The 9,385-nt window shown below is 42.4% G+C and overlaps 1 non-coding gene across 1 annotated transcript; it reads left to right on the top strand.

Annotated features, from left to right (window-relative positions):
• The first annotated feature begins 341 nt into the window (after positions 1-341).
• Positions 342-448, top strand: LOC122752134. The gene has a single exon (XR_006355931.1). It is a non-coding gene; the product is annotated as a U6 spliceosomal RNA (small nuclear RNA).
• The last annotated feature ends 8,937 nt before the right edge of the window (positions 449-9,385 follow it).

Raw genomic sequence — 9,385 nt, 5'->3', positions numbered from 1 at the left:
TCAGGAAAGGAAATGAAAGTGATATGAGAAAATATGAAAATAGAACTAACAGCTTGATAAAGGAAGCACCACAAATATTGAAGAAAATAACACCTTTAAAAATAGAATTGGCCTGGATCCAGGAGGACCTGAGTTCAAATCCAGCCTCAAACACTTGAGAATTACTAGCTGTGTGACCCTGGGCAAGTCACTTAACCCTCAATACCCTGCCAAAAAGAAATAGAATTGGCTTAATGGTAAAAAAAAAAGGGGGGGCACAAAAAGGCACCGAAGAAAAGAAATCCTTGAAAAGCAGAATAGGCCAAATGAAGTACAAAAGTTCACTAAAGAAAAGAACACCTGTGCTCACTTCAGCAGCATATATACTAAAATTGGAACGATACAGAGAAGATTAGAATGGCCCCTGAGCAAGGATAACATGCAAATTTGTGAAGTGTTTCATATTTTTAAAAAAAGAAAGAAAAGAACACCTTTAAAAGCAAAATTGTCCAAATGGATAAAAGAGCTACAAAAACTCACTGAAGAAAATAATTCCTTAAAAATTGGAATTGGCCAGTGGAAGCTAATGACTCCATGCAACATCAAGAAACAATAACACAAAGTCAACAGAATGAAAAAATAGGGGGAAATGTGAAATATCTCACTGGGAAAAAATACTGACTTGGAAAATAAATCAAGAAGAGATAATTTAAGAATTATTGGTCTAGGGAGCAGCTAGGTAGCATATTAGATAAAGCACCAGCCCGAGATTCAGGAGGACCTGAGTTCAAATCTGGCCTCAGATACTTGCCACTTACTAGCTGTGTGACCCTGGGCAAGTCACTTAACCCTCATTGCCCCACACAATAAATAAATAAATATATATATATATATATATATATATATATATATATTTATTATATATATTTATTATATATATATATATAAATATATATATATATATATATATATATATATATATATACGTCTTTCTGAAAGTCATGACCAAAGAAAGCCTAGACACCATATTTTAAGAAATTATCAAGGAAAACTTACTTGATATTTTAGATCTAGGGGGTAAAATAGAAATTGAAAGAATACATCTCAGAGCTCCTGAAAGAGATCCCAAAATGAAAACTTCCAGAAATAGCCAAAGAAGAAGAAGTAGACCTGGGAAAGATGGAGAAAACCTGTTTTCGAGTCCCATTTCTGACACTAGCTATGTGACTTTGGATAAGTCATCTCACTTCCCTGAACCTTGTTTTCTTCATCAGTAAAATAGGAACATTCCAGTCTATTTCAATAGTTGGGGAACTTAAAGGATATTTTTAAGAAATATTAAAGAAAGTCAACATGTATAAAGCAAAAGGTCTTCATTATGGTGTATACAAACTTCTAAGGCCCAAGGTGTTCAGGGGAACCATGGAGGAGAGACAAAAAGGGAAAAATACAACTAAGGAGGCCCCCAGGCCTCATGTGAAATAGCTTTCAGACCATGGCAGGAAGAAAAAGGGAAACAGAATGGTCCTGGAAAGAGGCTTATGACCCTGGGCAGGCCCAGAAGCAGGAACTCTTCACCATCTCTCATAGCTTGTGTGTGAGATGGCAGGGGTCCCACCTTCTCCCTACTAGAAGAGCTCACTGGCAAAAGAGGAAAATAGCTAGGTGTGGTAGTGCGTACAGATAATCCCAGTTAGTGGGGAGGCTGGAGGGGAGCAGATCTCTTGAGCTCAGGAGTTCTGAAGGGCAATGGACTAAGCCATTTAGTTGTCTGTACTAGATCTGGCCTCAATATAATGAGATGGGGAGGGTTGCCTAAGGAAGAATGAACTGGCCTAGGTCAGAAATGGAGCAGATCAAAGTTTCAGTGAGGATGAGCAGAGGAGTCAGACCAGTAAGTGGGTGCTATATTTCCAGCCTGAGAGAGATAGGAAGAAAGGAAGGAAGGAAGAAAGAAAGAAAGAAAGAAAGAAAGAAAGAAAGAAAGAAAGAAAGAAAGAAAGAAAGAAAGAAAGAAAGAAAGAAAGAAAGGGAGGGAGGGAGGGAGGGAGGAAGAAAAAGAAAGGAAGAGAGAGAAAGTTAAAAAGAGAAAAGGAGAGAAATAGAAAGAGAAGGAGTATACTCTTGCTCATCTAGCTGTCTTATCTCTAGTATCACAGGTAAGGAGACAGGAGAGCTATTTCCAAAGCAACATGGCAACATGATATGGAGTGCTAGGGAGTGATATAGAGTCTTTGTTCTGGATTAGGTGTAAGAAAATATCACCTCTTAAATTATGAGGTCCTGGGGCAGAGTCCAATATTCTCCTAAGAGGACAGGGAAGAAGATGATGGTGGGAGTGCAGGTGGCATGACTTGGGGATGATGAGGAAGTAATACAGAGACTTAGTCCTGGGCAAATAAAATAAAAATAATAATAAAGCAAAAGTTTACCTATCCAAGATGTCCAAGAGAGGAAGAACAGACTACCACAAGCTCACAGATACCCCCTAACCCAGAAAGGGTCTTTGGATTATCATGGGGAATAGTAACCCTGGCACTACCAATGCCATAAGAATATTGTGTGTATCAAATGAGATAACAGGTATGAAAGCGTTTCATAAATGTGAACAGTAACATATAAATTATTATCACATATTATATAAGTATATAATAAATATATAAATTATTATTTTATATTATTATTATAGGTATTCAAAATGCTTGGTGTATTGTTGTTTTGTTTTGTTTTGTTTTGTTTTGTTTTTTGTGGGGCAATGAGGGTTAAGTGACTTTCCCAGGGTCACACAGCTGGTAAGTGTCAAGTGTCTGGGGTCAGATTTGAACTCGGGTCCTCCTGAATCCAGGGCTGCCGCTGTATAGACTGCACCACCTAGATGCCCTCTGGTGTACTGTTTAAAACAAAAACAATAACAACTTGGGAATCCTAGTCCTGGATCTAGCTGTGGCTCATTGTGTGACCCCAGGTAAGCCATTTTTCCTTCCTGAACCTCCATTTTTGCAAAATACAGACGATATTTTTTCTATCAACTTTCAGAAATTGTGGAGGGGAAGGCATTTTGTAAACAGCAAGACCATGTGGAGTCTAAATTTCCTAAGGTCAGGGATGGTTTTGTTTTTGTATTTGTATTCCCCAGTGCTTAGCACAGTACCTGGTATATATTAGACACTTAACACTATATATACATAAATACATACATAAAGATATAGATATAGATGGAGATAGAGGGAGAGAGAAAGATTTAATCTAATATAATTAATATATTAAGCTCATGGATGCATGGATGGATGGATGCATGGATGGATGCATGGATGGATGGATGGATGGAAATAAGAGCTATGAGTCTAGATGTCTGACATTTGACAACTATTTTCTGTAGACATCTGTCTTAGTCATAGCAATACACACACACACACACACACACACACACAGAACCTCACCCTACCCCTCACCAAGAAATGGTTTAGACCTGTTTAGACCTAAATGGTTTAGGCCTGCAAACTATAAACACAGACAGAAAAAGAGACGGGGCCATATCTGAGGTCCTTTGCCCTGCATTTCTCAGCTAAGAAAAAACCTGAGCATGCCAATGCCCCCCTATAAACCCTAACCTACTTCACCTGAGGACCCTGGGAATGGAATATCCCTGCAGCAGCTATGGGGGTTCCTGGCCTCAGGATCAGGAGCTATTGGGCCAGCCTGAGGCCTGAAGGATGAGATCCATCCCTCCGGACCTTGCTTAGGGGTCCTCCACTAAATCTCCAGCAGCAGAACATTTCCCTCAGGCAACCCACTGCCTGGGGAAGGACCTGCTCCAGAACCAAGCTAAAGCCAAGTCAAGCCTGTGGTCCCCAATCCCTTGTGTGCGTGTATGCACCCAGCGTTTCTAAAGAATGTCGCTGGGTCTGCACAGGGCCCTGTGAAGCTGACTGTTATTTATAGCTCTCTTCTGTCTGGTTCATTTCCTCTCACTTCCCTGCAGAATGATATGAATGAAAATGACAGTATCGACTATCTTGCTAACCATAAAAGACCTTATAGAAATAAGATTTTTACAGTTAGTGGACTGGGAAAACCCAGGGACTCAGAGTTATGGACTTAGCAAATGGGTTAGAATCAGTCTAGGGCAGTTGGTGAGGGCCCCATGGTGGGGTATCCGGCCAGTGGTTTTGTTTTTTAAAAAACATATAAAGTGTTTGTCTTGGAAGAGTTATATGAACTCCTAGAGTCCTTCTCTCCTTCAGCAGTAGCGATGTCACTATAGCTATGTTGCAGGTCTCAGGGGGACAACAGGAAAGCATGCCACCTGCTTGAGAATGAAGCACCTGCCTAGTTTAATAGAGAGGCTGAAGGGACAGGAAGCTGGCAGCCTCTGACAGAAGGAGTCACCTGGAGACATAAGCACTGGCTATGGAAAAGATGGGTTCTAATTCTACTTCTGCCACTCACCACCTATGTGATGTTGACCTATGCCACTATGGCCCTGTCTGTTGACCTATGTCACTTCCTCTCTCAGAGCCTCAGTTTCCCCATTTACAAAATGAGGGGGTTGGATTAGATTGACTCAAATGCCCCTTTATCTTTCAATTTATAATCCTATAATAATGACAAATTTAGCTGAAACTGTAGCAGGGGAAAATCTAGTTGATCAGGAAGGAGATAGTACAGAGAGAAGCCACAGGCGAGAAGAGGAAAGCATGACAGCATAGAAACAGCCAGCCCAGTGGGGTGGGAGTGGGGAAGGGAAGGCACAGCATGGCCAAGGGCATATCACAAGGGAATGGGACACATAAGTGAACAATCCAAGGAGAGGTGCATTCTTAGGAGAGGGGAGGGAGTAGCGCATTCTGCAGAGAATCTCAAGGGGACAGTTATACTCCCTCAGGGAGACCACAAGGTGAGATAAAGGAGTGGTGGCAAACACAGGGATAAAGCACGACATGCAAGTAAGCTCCCCTGGAGAGTTAGTGCAGCACCCAGAAAAAGAGTGTGCCCAGATGTAACTCATGTGAGTTACACCTCTGGGGGCCACCACCTCTGAAAACAAAAGGAACAAAATGTGTACCATGCCTCTTCATTTACTTCACACACACACACATACACACACACCACTAAGATTATAAATTTACAAGTTCCTCCTAAACCAGAGGTAGAGCACTGAGCCAGGTCTTGAAGGCAATTTGTCCATCCTTTGCCAGTAATATTTTAGAGAAATAGTGGATTGGAGGAAGTAGAATAAGCACTGGGGTCTAGGGTCAGAAGCATCTGGACTTATCCAAGGTCACATAATCTCACCAACAAAGTCAAGAACAGTGAAATGTACTGACTCATAATGATAGCCTGTGTGTTGGAAATCAATCCTATATTCAATTCAACAAGCACTTATGTGTCCACTGAAGCAGCTAAATGGCATATTAGATAGAGCCCTAGAGTTGGAGTTAGGAAGACTTGAATTCAAATTCCACCCCAGAATCTGGGCAAGTCATATTTATCAGTCTGTTCCTTCATCTGTGAAATGGGGACAATAAGGTCATCTATCTTGCAAGGTTGCTGGGAGATTCAAATGAGTGAATGCAGGTAAATCTTATATCTTGCTATAAATGGTCACTGTCATCATCACTGTTATTATTTATAAGACACTGTCTGAGGCACCTGGATATCCAAAGACACTATCAGTCCCTGCCCTCAAGGAGTTTACTTTCTACTGAGTTATGACACTCCAAATTAGGTGAAGTCTGTCTTACAAAGTTGTCTCCACTGGTCCGGAATCTAAAGAGATAACCGAAAACCCCTTTACTTATGCAACATGACACAGAAACATATCAAACCAAATTTTCATTCAAAAGCAGTTGCCCAGAGGGCAGCTAGGTGATGCAATGGATAGAGCACCGGCCCTGGAGTCAGGAGGACCTGAGTTCAAATTCCGACTTCAGACACTTGATACTTACTAACTGTGTGACCCTGGGCAAATCATTTAACCATTTAACCCTCATTGTCCTGGGGGGAAAAAAGGAGTTGTGCACTAGACTTGCAATCAGGAAGACCTGAGTTCAAATTCCATTTCATCTTCTTACTGGATGTGTGTCCCTGAGAAAGTCACTTAACTTCTCTCAACACATTTCCTCACCTATAAAATGGAGGTTGTGAGTATCAAATGAGTATTTTGCAAACATTAAAGCACCATAATAAACGTGAGCTTCTATTTTTTTTTTTTGGTGAGGCAATTGGGGTTAAGTGACTTGCACAGGGAGTAAGTGGTAAGTGTCTAAGGCCAGATTTGAACTCAGGTCCTCCTGAATCCAGGGCCAGTGCTCTATCCACTGCGCCATCTAGCTGCCCCAGCTTCTATTCTTAATAACCTAAGGACATCAAGTGATGCCCGGAGAATCTCTTTACTGACCATTCTGAAACCTCTCAAGAGAATCCAATGTGGAGCCAGGGCTGACCAGCATCCTAGAGTTGGAAAGGTCCTTAAAGATCTTATAGCCTTTCATAGAAGAAAAAACCGAGTCCCCAAGAGGAAGTGACTTACCCAAGGTCAGAAAATGAATTCTTGGCAAAGCTGAGACCATAAGCTAGGTTTCCTGACCACCAGTATGGGACTCTTACCAGGACACTCGCCCTTCCTCCAGGACCTAAACGAGAACTTCCCATCCTCATTGTGATCTAAAAATGCAGGGCTTGCCAAAGCTGGGGAAGGTGGCAGAAAGGATAGGGAGGGAGGAGGGAGAATGGAATCCTCTCCTGGCCACAGTTGGCTTTTCCACTAGGAATTTTAGAGACCTTAGATAAGAGCCATGGAAAGAAAATATCATTAAGACAATGCTCTGGACACTCAGTTGATCTCCCAAATTTCTTTCCTATACTATTAGGCAGGGTGGCATAAATGTAAGTAAGCATTATGTAAGCAGGACAGAGGCTTTAAGGAAACTGTGAATGCCTCACTTGGAAGCACAGCTCAGCAGGGCAAGCTGACCACGCCTATAGGCCCCTGCCCTACGTGTGTCTGAATTTAGCTGATCGGGTCTGTGCTAGGAGCTTGGCTTGTTCACGCTGCCGGCAGCCGGGAGTTTGTGGGCCTTGATTACACCCAGCAGGGAGTCCTTCTTAGTGATGAGAGAGAAAATATTCAACAACCTGTCTTTGCAATGTGCTGATCTCTGAGAGAGAGAGAGAGAGAGAGAGAAAGAGAGAGAGAGAGAAACAGAGACAGAGACAGACAGAGAGACAAAGAGACAGAGACAGACAAACAGAAACAGAGACAGACAGAGAAACAGAAACAGAGAGAGAGAATGAGGTAGGCAGAGAATAATGGAAAGAACAAGATAGAATGAGGCATGGAAAGAAAATGAGAAAGAGGAAGGACAGAGACAGAGAGTGCTTGCTGTGGGGATTTCTTTATTTTTCAGAGTTTCTGAGATCATCCTTGCCATTTCCCATTCGCACTTTTTATTTTCGACTTGGTGTAACTTTGGGCCAAAATAACACTCCTCCTGTACTCCTACCCAAGTCACAGAAGCATGGAATGTCAGCACTGAAGGAGACCTAAGAAAATGTAATGCTATGTTATAGACCATAAAACGACAGAGATGGACCTTAGAAAGGAGAGCCTAGAATGTCAGATCTGGGAGGATCCTTGGACCATAGAACGTAAAAGGTCAGAGACAAAAACAGAATGTGGCATACCTTGTCAGAAGCAGTCAGATTTGGGGGGCATTTTTGCTTAACCATTTTTCTCTGTAAAGGAGGGATCAATGCATATGGAGAGACTAAATATAAAAAAAAATTATTATGGTGTCAAATGCATCAATAATTTTTCAATTAAAAAAACAAAATGATAAAGATCTTAAACATTCAATGACATTGCTGTGAATGGCCTTAAAACATAGAACAATGGGGGACAGCTAGGTGGCGCAGTGGATAAAGCACTGGCCCTGGATTCAGGAGTACCTGAGTTCAAATCCGGTCTCAGACACTTGACACTTATTAGCTGTGTAACCCTGGGCAAGTCACTTAACCCCCATTGCCCCGCAAAAAACAAAAACAAAAACAAAAAACATAGAACAACGTCATAGCTAGGAGTGATTTCAGAATATAAAACAAAGAATGTCAGAACTGGAAGAGACCTAAAGACATAAAACACAGACTACTAGAGCTGGGAGGGACCTTAAAACATAGAATACAGAATGTCAGATCTAGAACGGATCTAGTACACAGAATATTGGAGCTGGAAGGGCCTTAGAACAAAGAATGTCAGAGTTGAGAGAGACCTTGATACATGACATTTTAATGAGCATAGAACATTAGAATAGAGAGGAGGGATGATCATTCAACCCCCTCATTTGACAGAGGTCAAAGGAGAGAAAGGGGAATGCCCAAGATCCCTGCATGACTTTTAGAGGAAAGTCTCAAAGATTCTGGGCCTTGGATATGAAAGAAGATCCTGGGACATGGTAGATTTCAGACTAGTCAATGCCTGTGCATCATTCCAGGGTGTACTCGTGTCTAGATGGATGCCTATATCTGACCTGCTGCCTCTATGTATATTTGTTCTGCAGCTCATTATAGTTTTAAATGAGTCACCTTGTATCCCCTTTGTGCCCCCAAATAAAACTTTTCAGAGACTGAGCAGGGACCTTCCCTTGAAAAAGTCTGGGAGGTTTTTCTCAACTGTTTAAGTGGGTTGGATTTTAAACAATTGAGTTTGCAACACTTCCCATGGAGGGTCCAAGATTCTAAAGTTGGCCAAGGCAGGGGGAGCGTTGCCCAGGCTTCAGGACCAGGTGCTATTCCCATCCCCCCAGAATTCTCCCAAACAGACATTCCTTCCAGCTGGTCTGTCCCTTGGAGCCTGTGCCTTGGGAGTCTCATGGCCATGATGAGAAAACTGTTTCCTCCTTTGTCCTCTTGCTGGAGAAAGAAAAAGTGGAGGCCATGGACAATTCTCAAAGTGGCAGGAAGTCTGTCCCTCCCCATGCTCCTCCTGTGTGGTCACCAGAGACCCAGGGAGGGCCATGGAGGCTTTGACTTGGGCCCTCCTCAAAGGGCATTTACATTATCCAAGCTGGTATTCACAGCCTGGATGCCCAGCATCTCTGCTGAGCCATTCCTTTATGTACTTGTTCCACAAGGATTTTCAGGGTCACTCCTGTAGAGGATGCCCCTGGTTCTGAGGATGCAAAGATGGGGAAGATGAGGTCTCTGTACTCAGAGAGCTCACAGTCTAGTAAGGGGGATACTGTGACCATCAGGCCACAAAGCAAGGCAATATGAGACACAGGCTCCATACCAGAGTAGAATGCTCATGAAGGTAATAGGCATCCAAGCCTGGCTCTGTTATGTCCTTCCTGGGTGACTTTATCTCTCTGGGTTTCAGTTTCCTCATTAGTAAAATAAGGGAGGAGCA

Source organism: Dromiciops gliroides, chromosome 3, assembly GCF_019393635.1.
Source record: "Dromiciops gliroides isolate mDroGli1 chromosome 3, mDroGli1.pri, whole genome shotgun sequence".
Lineage (NCBI taxonomy): Eukaryota > Metazoa > Chordata > Mammalia > Microbiotheria > Microbiotheriidae > Dromiciops > Dromiciops gliroides.
This window is presented reverse-complemented; position numbering and strand designations above follow the sequence as displayed.